The sequence below is a fragment of the Schistocerca nitens genome, chromosome 3, assembly GCF_023898315.1.
Source record: "Schistocerca nitens isolate TAMUIC-IGC-003100 chromosome 3, iqSchNite1.1, whole genome shotgun sequence".
Classification (NCBI taxonomy): domain Eukaryota; kingdom Metazoa; phylum Arthropoda; class Insecta; order Orthoptera; family Acrididae; genus Schistocerca; species Schistocerca nitens.
In genome coordinates, this window is record NC_064616.1 from 622,262,468 (window position 1) to 622,274,312 (window position 11,845).

Consider the following 11,845-nt stretch of genomic DNA (forward strand, 5'->3'; position numbering starts at 1 on the left):
ATTCCCTAAACTACAAATGACATCTATCAGAAATCAAAATAAAAGATTTTTCAAAAGAACTAGAAAAACAAAGCTGGGATGAAGTGTGTAAGGAAACCAATGTGAATATGAAATTCTCCACATTGTTTAAACTGAACTTTGAAAAGGCATTTCCAAAAAGTATGCATGTCTGTATCTCACAAAAACAGATGGATAATAGCAACTATTAAGAAGTCCCCCAAACACCTAAACACCTCAGTTCCATGAAAAAGATTTGCAATGATCCAGAATTCATAAATTTCTATCATAGATACAAAAAGGTCTATAGCAAGGTGCTGATTGCTGCAAAAAAGTCATTTAATGACAAAATAATATATAATGCAGAGAATAAAAGCAAAGCAGTCTGGGATGTTACAAAATAGGAAACAGAGAGAGGCAAACAAACGCAGAATAACAAACTGCTAAGGTAGAAGGATAAGGTAACAAATGATGCACAACACTTAGCAAACTATGTAAACGAGTATTTTTCAAGTCTTGCAGAGAAGTTACAGCAAAAATTCCCCAAAACAAATATAACACCTGCAAATAATGTTGCACTAAATACAATGATGTTACTTCCAACCACAGAGAATGAAGTCAATAAAACTGTTCAAAAAGTAAAAAATAAAAAGTCAGTAGGCTTAGATGAAGTACCAATGTGTGTACTGAAACAATGCATAGGGATTATTCAAGGCTCCTTAACAAATATAATAAATGAATCCTTGACATCAGGAACAGTTCCAGAGCAGTTAAAACAGACAAGAGTTGTACCTTTGCTTAAGAAAGGTAATGCAGAAGACACAGAAAATTACTAGCCCATTTTCCTGCTGTCACCATTCTCAAAAATAATAGAAGCAATTATGAAAGACAGATTAATGAATTACCCAAATAAATACAATCTTTTAAGTGAATCACAGTTTGGTTTCTGAAGTGGCAAAAATATGGAGTCAGCCATAGTAGAATTTACAAAAGTTGTACTTGATGCTCTTGACAAAGATGAGTGTGTCACAGGCATACTTTTGGATCTTTCCAAGGCCTTTGATACAGTCAACCACAAGATTCTATTAAATAAATTGGAAACATTAGGACTAAGAGGTGTAGCTAATGACTGATTTTGATCATATCTAACAGATAGGGTACAAAGAGTAGAGATAACATTTAGTAAAACACTTATCAGAAACAAAATACATTAATATAGGGGTTCTGCAAGGTAGCACATTAGAACAAATTCTGTTCCTGATATACAGCAATGACTTTCTCAGTAGTGTTACTCATGGTGAAAAAATTCTCTTTGCTGATGAAAGCAATATTATAGTCACTGAGAAAACAAGAGAACTCCTTGCTGAGAAAACAAATGAAACTCTCAAGGAAGTTTATGATTGTTCAAAAAGCAATAAAGTGACATTGAATGTAAAGAAAACTAATACTATGAATTTCAGTTTGAAGAGGAAAAATGACAATGTTAAATTAAATGTAGATGGCACCTCTACAGACTGTGTAACAACTGCAAAATTTCTAAGAATGAATATTGATTACTAACCGTAAATAGCATATAACTTCATTGTTTTAATACAGATTTCAGAAAAACAGCGTAACTTTATATCAGAAACTTGCTTATATACATTTGTTTATAGGCCTAATTCTCGTAACATTTTGGAGAATCAGACTTAAAGTATCTCGTTTAATTGTCCTTTTTTTCATTCCATTGAGTGAAATATATAATAAATAGCATATACCTTCATTGTTTTAATACAGGTCTCTGAAAAACAGCGGAATTTTAAATCAGAAACTTGCTTATATACATTTGTGAATAGGCTTAATTCTTGTAACGTCTCTTTTGATTTTCAGTAATTTAATTGATTTATTCTAGCTAAAGTATTATTTTTGCCATGAGTGAGAAGTGCCTGACTTGCCGCAGAATTGTTAGTTCTGGGGTTTGGTGTGATGGATGCATTAGTTTTTTTCATTGGGGGGACTGCAGTGGCATGGGTATCGGGAAAGTGGATCAGGCTCATCAGTGGTTATGTAGGATTTGCAGCAGAGATAGGAAGATAGTGGAACAGGAGGGGAAAATTGCTACCCTTCAGGCTGAGCTGGATCAGGCTAGGGTAGATCTGGACCGGTTAAGGAGGGAGAAGGGCAAAGAGAGGTGGGAAGTGGCAACAGGTAACAGAAGAAACAGGCATAGAACTAAGTCTGACAGTTTTGTGGTGAATGTCAAAAATAAGTTTGACCTGTTGCTTCAGTTAGAAACGGATGAGCCTCAAGCAGAGGTAGGTGTAGACAGGACACAACAAACTTTCAATAGGAAATTGAGAAATAATGTAGGAAAGTCATTGAAAAGGAAGAAAGTTTTGTTGTTAGGCAGTTCTCATGCCAGAGGTGTAGGCCAACTTCTGCTGGAGGAATTAGGACCAGAATACCAGGTCACAATTTTTTTCAAACCAAGTGCTAGTCTGGATCAGGTGACAGAGGTTTTAGGCTTTCTCTGTAAAGGATTTACCAGGAAAGACACCGTGGTTATTGTTTGAGGGCCAGGGAACAGTATCGACAGAGATCCTGGTTACAGTATAGAGTGTGACCTGGTAAAGATTGCGTCGGCATCGAGACACACCAATGTTGAATTTGTATCTGTCCTGAGACGCCATGACCAGCCTCATTTGAACTCTTCTGTTGGGAGAGTTAATTTGGAGTTGGAACGGCTGCTTGGGTTGGGTGCGGGGGCTCATATTGGTGTGGTTCCTGTTCATTCTCTCAGTACGTGGGCCTACATCTCAACAGGAAAGGGAAAGGTAAACTGGCTGGGGTAATAGCAGGAAATTTAAGGGGGGAGGCACTGCCATGAATGCTAAAATACCAGTGGTTACAGGTGTTGGAGCAGCACCTTTTTTAGGATAGGTAAGACAGAAAGATGTCAAGTTCTGCGAGAGGTCAGGATTGAAACAAATCTTCAGTTTAGGAAATAAATTAAACAGCACAATTCTAGTGCATTGGATCACCAATCACAGCTGTCAATTATAAATTTTCACCAATCACCAGAAATTTTATCTCCACCAAGTTGTATCTGAGTCCTAGGTAATTGCATTGATGAATTAAAGTCACCCAACCCAGTTGACATAATCTGCCTCTCTGAACACCATGTGACCACTGGTATAGGAACTAGGCCTAAGCACAATGAGAAACTCAGACAGGAGAGTACTGCAAATGTTAGAATAAGGAAAGGTTATCATTAAAGTATAATTAAAAATAATGTAAGTATATTTCATCAAAATATTGGGAATTTAAAGAATAAAATAGATGAGCTTCTGGTTTGTTTAGAAGATTTAGAAGCTGAGGATGAAATAGATATACTATGCCTGTCTGAGCATCACATTGTTACTGATATGGATAAGGTAAATGTAAGTGGATAGAAGCTCTCTGCACATGTAATTACAGAAAATATGGAGAAAGGAGGAGTTGCCATATATGTCAAAAGTTATCATTGTGCAAAAAGTATAGAAACAAAAAAGTTTTTTGTAGAGAAACATATAGAAGCATGTGCCTGTGAGCTTAAATTAAATAAAGGCACATTTATAATTGTAACTGTATATAGGTCCCCATCGGGAAATTTTCATCTATTTCTGAAAATTTTGGACTCCTTGTTGTGCTATCTGTCAGACAGGGGGAAGCAAATTATTGTTTGTGGGGACTTCAATGTAGATTCTCTGAAAGAGGGTAATAGGAAAAATGACATTGAAGTATTACTCGGTTCTTTCAATTTGACACCTGTTATTGATTTTCCTACTCGGGTGGTAAAGGATAGCAGCTCACTGACAGATAACTTCTTTATAGACCAAGATAAGTTTAACCAGATAAATGCTCAGCCTGTTGAGAATGGTCTTTCTGATCATGGTGCACACCTAGTTACAATATCTGACATAGCTCCATTCAGCAGTACTAAACAGTCCTCCAAAGTAGTACATTAAGTCAACAATTTAACAATTGCAAATTTCAGGGAAAGCCTACAGCAGTTAGACTGGGATGAGGTGTACCATGAACCTGATGCCAATTTAAAATATAATTTATTTCATGACACTTTTGTAAATGCATTTGAAAACTGCTTCCCCAAGAAAGTAGTTAAATATACTCGTAAGAAACCATGTAACAAACCATGGCTTACTAAGGGTATTAAAAAAAACTTGTAACCGGAAAAGGGAAATGTATCTGACAGCAAGAAAGAGTAGTGACCCAGAAACTATCAAACATTATAAAAACTACTGTGCTATATTAAGAAAAGTTATTTAAAAAATCCAGAAGTATGTGTATCATGTCTGAAATCAGCAACTCTGATAATAAATTAAAACAATTTGGAATATTATTAAAAGAGAAACAGATCAACCAAGAGCACAGGAAGACAGTATTACCATCAAATTGAATGAAAACTTTTCGAACAAAAAGTCAGAAGTTGAAAATATTTTTAATAATCATTTTATAAATGTTGTGGATATAATAGGATCCAGGTGTTCATTAGAAGATGATAGGCTGTTAATGGAAGAGGCCATACCTATGCAATTTGATACAATTGAAATCTCACCCACTTCTCCCTCTGAAATTAGGAAAATAATAAACTTGCTTAAAAGCAAAAACTCACATGGAATTTATGGCATTTCCAGCAAAATACTAAAAGCTTGTTCTCAACAGATAAGTAAGGTTCTCAGCCACCTGTGTAATAGCTCTCTGGAACAGGGCATTTTCTCTGATAGACTAAAATATGCTATTGTTATACCTTTGCATAAAAAAGGGGATAGATCTGATGAATCTCCCTTCAAACAGCTTTATCCAAAATTTTTGAGAAAGTAATGTACTCAAGAGTAGCTTCGCATATCTGTAAAAATGAAGTACTAACAAAATGTCAGTTTGGTTTCCATATATGCTTTCACCAATCAAATTTTGAATGATCTGAATAACCGAACACCACCCATTGGGATTTTTTGTGACCTCTCAAAGGCTTTTGATTGTGTAAATCATGAAATTCTGCTGGACAAACTCAAGTATTGTGGCATGAGTGGGAAAGTGCACAAATGGTTTAATTTGTACCTAACTGGAAGAGTGCAGAAAGTTGAAATAAGCAGTTCTCATAATATGTAAAGATCATCACATTCCTCAAACTGGGGAACTATCAAGAATGGGTTTCCACAAGGGTCGGTCTTCGGTCCTTTGTTGTTCTTAATACACTCCTGGAAATGGAAAAAAGAACACATTGACACCGGTGTGTCAGACCCACCATACTTGCTCCGGACACTGCGAGAGGGCTGTACAAGCAATGATCACATGCACGGCACAGCGGACACACCAGGAACCGCGGTGTTGGCCGTCTAATGGCGCTAGCTGTGCAGCATTTGTGCACCGCCGCCGTCAGTGTCAGCCAGTTTGCCGTGGCATACGGAGCTCCATCGCAGTCTTTAACACTGGTAGCATGCCGCGACAGCGTGGACGTGAACCGTATGTGCAGTTGACGGACTTTGAGCGAGGGCGTATAGTGGGCATGCGGGAGGCCGGGTGGACGTACCGCCGAATTGCTCAACACGTGGGGCGTGAGGTCTCCACAGTACATCGATGTTGTCGCCAGTGGTCGGCGGAAGGTGCACGTGCCCGTCGACCTGGGACCGGACCGCAGCGACGCACGGATGCACGCCAAGACCGTAGGATCCTACGCAGTGCCGTAGGGGACCGCACCGCCACTTCCCAGCAAATTAGGGACACTGTTGCTCCTGCGGTATCGGCGAGGACCATTCGCAACCGTCTCCTTTGAAGCTGGGCTACGGTCCCGCACACCGTTAGGCCGTCTTCCGCTCACGACCCAACATCGTGCAGCCCGCCTCCAGTGGTGTCGCGACAGGCGTGAATGGAGGGACGAATGGAGGCGTGTGGTCTTCAGCGATGAGAGTCGCTTCTGCTTTGGTGCCAATGATGGTCGTATGCGTGTTTGGCGCCGTGCAGGTGAGCGCCACAATCAGGACTGCATACGACCGAGGCACACAGGGCCAACACCCGGCATCATGGTGTGGGGAGCGATCTCCTACACTGGCCGTACACCACTGGTGATCGTCGAGGGGACACTGAATAGTGCACGGTACATCCAAACCGTCATCGAACCCATCGTTCTACCATTCCTAGACCGGCAAGGGAACTTGCTGTTCCAACAGGACAATGCACGTCCGCATGTATCCCGTGCCACCCAACGTGCTCTAGAAGGTGTAAGTCAACTACCCTGGCCAGCAAGATCTCCGGATCTGTCCCCCATTGAGCATGTTTGGGACTGGATGAAGCGTCGTCTCACGCGGTCTGCACGTCCAGCACGAACGCTGGTCCAACTGAGGCGCCAGGTGGAAATGGCATGGCAAGCCGTTCCACAGGACTACATCCAGCATCTCTACGATCGTCTCCATGGGAGAATAGCAGCCTGCATTGCTGCGAAAGGTGGATATACACTGTACTAGTGCCGACATTGTGCATGCTCTGTTGCCTGTGTCTATGTGCCTGTGGTTCTGTCAGTGTGATCATGTGATGTATCTGACCCCAGGAATGTGTCAATAAAGTTTCCCCTTCCTGGGACAATGAATTCACGGTGTTCTTATTTCAATTTCCAGGAGTGTATATATTAATGACTTGCCATTCTATATTCACAAAGAGGCAAAGTTAGTTCTCTTTGCTGATGATACAAGTATAGTAATCACACCTGACAAACAAGAATTAACTGATGAAATTGTCAGAAAATTACTAAGTGGTTCCTTGTAAACGGACTCTCACTGAATTTTGATAAGACACAGTACATACGGTTCCGTACAGTAAATGGTATGACGCCATTAATAAATATAGACCTTCATCAGAAGCATATAGCTAAGGTAGAATATTCCAAATTTTTAGGTTTGTCCATTGATGAGAGATTAAATTGGAAGAAACACATTGATGATCTGCTGAAACGTTTGAGTTCAGCTTCTTATGCAATAAGGGTCATTGCAAATTTTTGTGATAAACATCTTAGTAAATTAGCTTACTACATCTATTTTCACTCATTGCTTGCATATGGCATCATATTTTGTGGTAATTCATCACTGAGGAATAAAGTATTTATTGCACAAAAGCGTGTAATCAGAATAATAGCTGGAGTCCACCCAAGATCATCCTGCAGACATTTATTTAAGGGTCTAGGGATATTCACAGTAGCTTCTCAGTATATATACTCTCTTATGAAATTTGTTATTAACAACCAAACCCAATTCAAAAGTAATAGCAGTGTGCATAACTACAATACTAGGAGAAAGGATGATCTTCACTATTCAAGATTAAATCTAACTTTCGCACAGAAAGGGGAGAATTATACTGCCACCAAAGTCTTTGGTCACTTACCAAATAGTATCAAAAGTCTGACAGATAACCAACAAGTATTTAAAAAGAAATTAAAAGAATTTCTGAATGACAACTCCTTTTACTCCATAGAGGAATTTTTAGATATAAATTAAGAAAAAAAGAAAAACCAAACAAAAAAATTATTTAAAAAGAATTAAAAAAAACAAAAAAAGTTGTTATATTAACTTAATTATGTTGTTAAATTAACTTAATTATGTCATGTATTGGAAAATTTGACTCGTTCCACATCATTACAAAATATCGTATTCATGATCCATGGAACTAGTATTAATCTAATCTAATCTAATCAGCTGAAGTGGTGTGAACACATAAAGATACTTGCAAACAAAATGTCATCAGCATGTTAAGCCCTTAGAATCCTATCATCAGTGTGTAACATGCCGTGTCTTTTAGTTACATTTATTCACATGTACACTTAATTCTTAGCTATGGCATACTTTTTTGGGGAACAAACACAATTTTCAAACTCCAGAAAAGAGCCATAAGAATAATAACTAAAAATACTTGTCTAGCTCATTGTTAACATCTGTTCAAAACACTGAGGATTTTAACTGCTCCATGTGAATACATTTACCAGTGAGTTGTACACATCAAAAATAACATTGGTAATTACTGCACAAATAGCTCTATCCATGACCATGCAACAGGAGATAGACTCAACTTACATTTACCAAGAAAAAATAAACGTAAAACTCAAAACAGCATTTTCTACCAAGGAATAAAACTGTACAATAAATTACCAAAAGAGATTAAAGAAATTGCATAAATTCACTTATTTTAAAGGGCAGCTAAAAAGTACGTGTTATGCAATACATTTTATACATTGAAGGATTACTTAGCTAAAGCAGAGTTGGGGTTTGATAAAAAAATGTTATACAAATAAATAATAATAATAATGATTATAAAACATCCAACATTCCACATAACACCTTCACTTTATATTTTTTTCCTTTCTAGAAATACTTACCCAATGCATAGCACAATACTAACACTTCTTCCTCTTTCTGAGCTCAACATCTCATTCATTATGGGGGGATGCTGACTCAGTTTTTCAGGATAGCAAATGAGACGCTTTGGTACAGAAAATGGCCCAGAGATCACCAGTCTGTGTGTAGTGAGTGAAGTGTTATGAAACAATGTGTGTATAGCGTGTGCAGTGACTGATAGTGAGATATGAGTGAACATTGTGACTTTACATTATTTAATAAGTTATTTGTAAAAAAAAAAAGTATTGTATACCAGGAGTAAATCTAATGATTGTCTCTAACTCGAAGTCTGTAAATATATGTATATACAAATTAGCTTATTTTAAATTGATCTACACTTGTAAATACTTTGACATGTCCTATGTCCTTGTAAAAAAGAGATCTACGGATGAATAAAGCTGCTACTACTATTACTACTACTACTACTACTACTACTACCACTGCTAACTACATAAATATGCTTGGTGATCGTCGAAACTTCCTAAGTTAAAAGGAACAAGACTTTTTTAAAGCATTCATGATATAGCACAGATCATGGCTTTGATGATTTTTACAGCCTAAAAAGATAACCAGTGCATTTTAATGTATCCTCCCCAATAGGACCTATCATAAAAATCAATATCACAGTAGAAAATGTATTACAAAAGAAGTAATTGAACTCGCGACTAGAGTGAAGAAATTTCAGACAGATAGGGAACATGGAAACAAATAAACAGTGTCAGAAGAAGTACAGGCAAACAATAAGGGAAGCTAAAGCTCGTTCAAAAAAAGAGCCATAGCAAATTCAAATCATAAAAGTAATCAACACTGAAAGATGTAGTCAAAAAAGTGTAAATAATAGAAATTTGATTATGTTAATGAGAACTGAGAACAATACAGTTACAGATGGAACAAAAATTACTAATATACTCAACAACTGTTTTATAGGTGCTGTGCAAAATTTAAAAGGGGAGAGAAATCGTCAGGGGTCAAAGCATACTAGAGCACTTGGACAAACATCCCACTCAGTGTTCCTAGAATCAGTAACAAATGCAGAATGCATAAAAGTAATTGAGAATTCTGCAGGAGATGATGAAATGCCAGATTATCTAATAAAGACTGTGGATGAAGAAATAATTGAACCTGTTTTGGATATGGCAAACATCTCATTCAGAGGAGGAGTATTTCCAGAAAAATTGAAAATAAGCAGTGCAGTACCAATACATAAGGAAGGGGACAAAGATGAAACAAATAACTACACATGAACAGACCAGTATCTTTAACCTCTGGTTTCTCAAAAATACTAAAGATGTTCATTTATTGTAGGATGACCATATTCCTAGAGAACATAGCATTCTGATTCCAGCACAACATGGTATTCAAAAAGGAAAATCTACAGAAACAGCTATCTCAAGCATAACAGAATCTGTTGTATGGTAGATGCATTAGACAAAAGAAATTCTATATGTGCTATGTTTGTGGATTTTTCTAAAGTTTTTGACACAATCACCCACACACCACTAACTGAAAAACTTACAAGCTAGGGCATTCATGTACATTCACTGCAATGAATAAAATAATACATCAGTAACAATAAGCAGTATGTGGCAACAGAATCTGGACATAGCTCTGAAATCTGGGATATTCAGTATGGCCCACTTCTGTTCAACCTATTTGTAGACAATATTGAAGTCAGTAAGAAGTGCGTTTATGTTGACAAACAACACAATACAGTGACTCACACAGGATGACTTAATTATAAATCTAAAATAGAACATGTTCATGTTGTTCTCAAATAGAGAAAAGGAAGATCTCATAGGTATATTCATGGATGAAACAAGATTGGCAGAAGTTATCTCCATAAAAATGTTGAGAATTACAGTTGATAATGAGCTCCAAAGGAGACAACATGTAGACAGTTTTTGTTGGAAATTAAAGACCATAATATTTATTATGAAACAGCTTGCACATTATGCTAATAAACAACTCCTATGTACAGTGTACCATGCACTATTTGAACAATACTTGCAGTATGAAGTACTGTTTGAGGACACACTAACAGCAATATCACAAAAATAATTTTTGTATTGCATTAAAAGGCCATTAGGACTCTTGCAGAACTCACTTCTGTAATGTAAAAATATTGACTTTTCCATCCAGTTACATTTACAAAAAAATACTTTCATTAATCAAAGGCAATACATTACTAGAAATGCAGATGTTCATTCATACGACACAAGAAATACAGGCCAGCTCAGAAGTATACCTCACAGACTGAAAGCTGCTAAAAAAAGGTCCTCAATACTCAGGTGTATAGTTGATAAAGCATTTGCCCAAGAGCCTACAGGACAGTATGAGTCAAAGGATATTCAAGAAACTTCTAAAGCCTTACTTAATGGAAAAAGAATTTTATAGTGTATATGAGTATGTATGTAAAAAATGAGGACTGCTGTTATCATTTGTATGTATGTATTGTAATCAGTTGAAAATATTGTGGTGTGATGTATGTAAATAAATTATAGTATGTTGCTGACTGGCAGATGAGGTACTGGCAGAAGTAAAGCTGTGAGTACCGGGTGTGAGTCGTGCTTCGGTAGCTCAGTTGGTAGAGCACTTGCCCGCAAAAGGCAAAGGTCCCGAGTTCGAGTCTCGGTCGGGCACACAGTTTTAATCTGCCAGGAAGTTTCATATCATATCAGTGCACACTCCGCTGCAGAGTGAAAATCTCATTCTGGAAACATCCCCCAGGCTGTGGCTAAGCCATGTATCCGCAATATCCTTTCTTTCAGGAGTGCTAGTTCTGCAAGTTTCGCAGGAGAGCTTCTGTAAAGTTTGGAAGGTAGGAGACGAGGTACTGGCAGAAGTAAAGCTGTGAGTACCGGGTGTGAGTCGTGCTTCGGTAGCTCAGTTGGTAGAGCACTTGCCCGCAAAAGGCAAAGGTCCCGAGTTCGAGTCTCGGTCGGGCACACAGTTTTAATCTGCCAGGAAGTTTCATATCAGTGCACACTCCGCTGCAGAGTGAAAATCTCATTCTGGAAACATCCCCCAGGCTGTGGCTAAGCCATGTCTCCGCAATATCCTTTCTTTCAGGAGTGCTAGTTCCGCAAGGTTCGCAGGAGAGCTTCTGTAAAGTTTGGAAGGTAGGAGACGAGGTACTGGCAGAAGTAAAGCTGTGAGTACCGGGTGTGAGTCGTGCTTCGGTAGCTCAGTTGGTAGAGCACTTGCCCGCGAAAGGCAAAGGTCCCGAGTTCGAGTCTCGGTCGGGCACACAGTTTTAATCTCCAGGAAGTATCAATCAGTTTATTGTTTTTATAAAGTAAATCCTATAAACACATTCATCTAAAATCTTTTCAATACACATGCAAAAGTGGGCCTATTATTTTTGTTGACTGATTTGGTCTCAAGTGGCATTGAACCACATTTATATCATTCAAATGGGATATTACTTTGGT

At 38.0% G+C, this 11,845-nt stretch overlaps 2 non-coding genes across 2 annotated transcripts; both read left to right on the forward strand.

Moving 5' to 3' along the window:
- The first annotated feature begins 10,979 nt into the window (after nt 1-10,979).
- On the forward strand, nt 10,980-11,054 carry Trnal-caa (transfer RNA leucine (anticodon CAA)). Its single transcript has one exon. It is a non-coding gene; the product is annotated as a tRNA-Leu (tRNA).
- Nucleotides 11,055-11,285: 231 nt separating this feature from the next.
- On the forward strand, nt 11,286-11,360 carry Trnal-caa (transfer RNA leucine (anticodon CAA)). Its single transcript has one exon. It is a non-coding gene; the product is annotated as a tRNA-Leu (tRNA).
- The last annotated feature ends 485 nt before the right edge of the window (nt 11,361-11,845 follow it).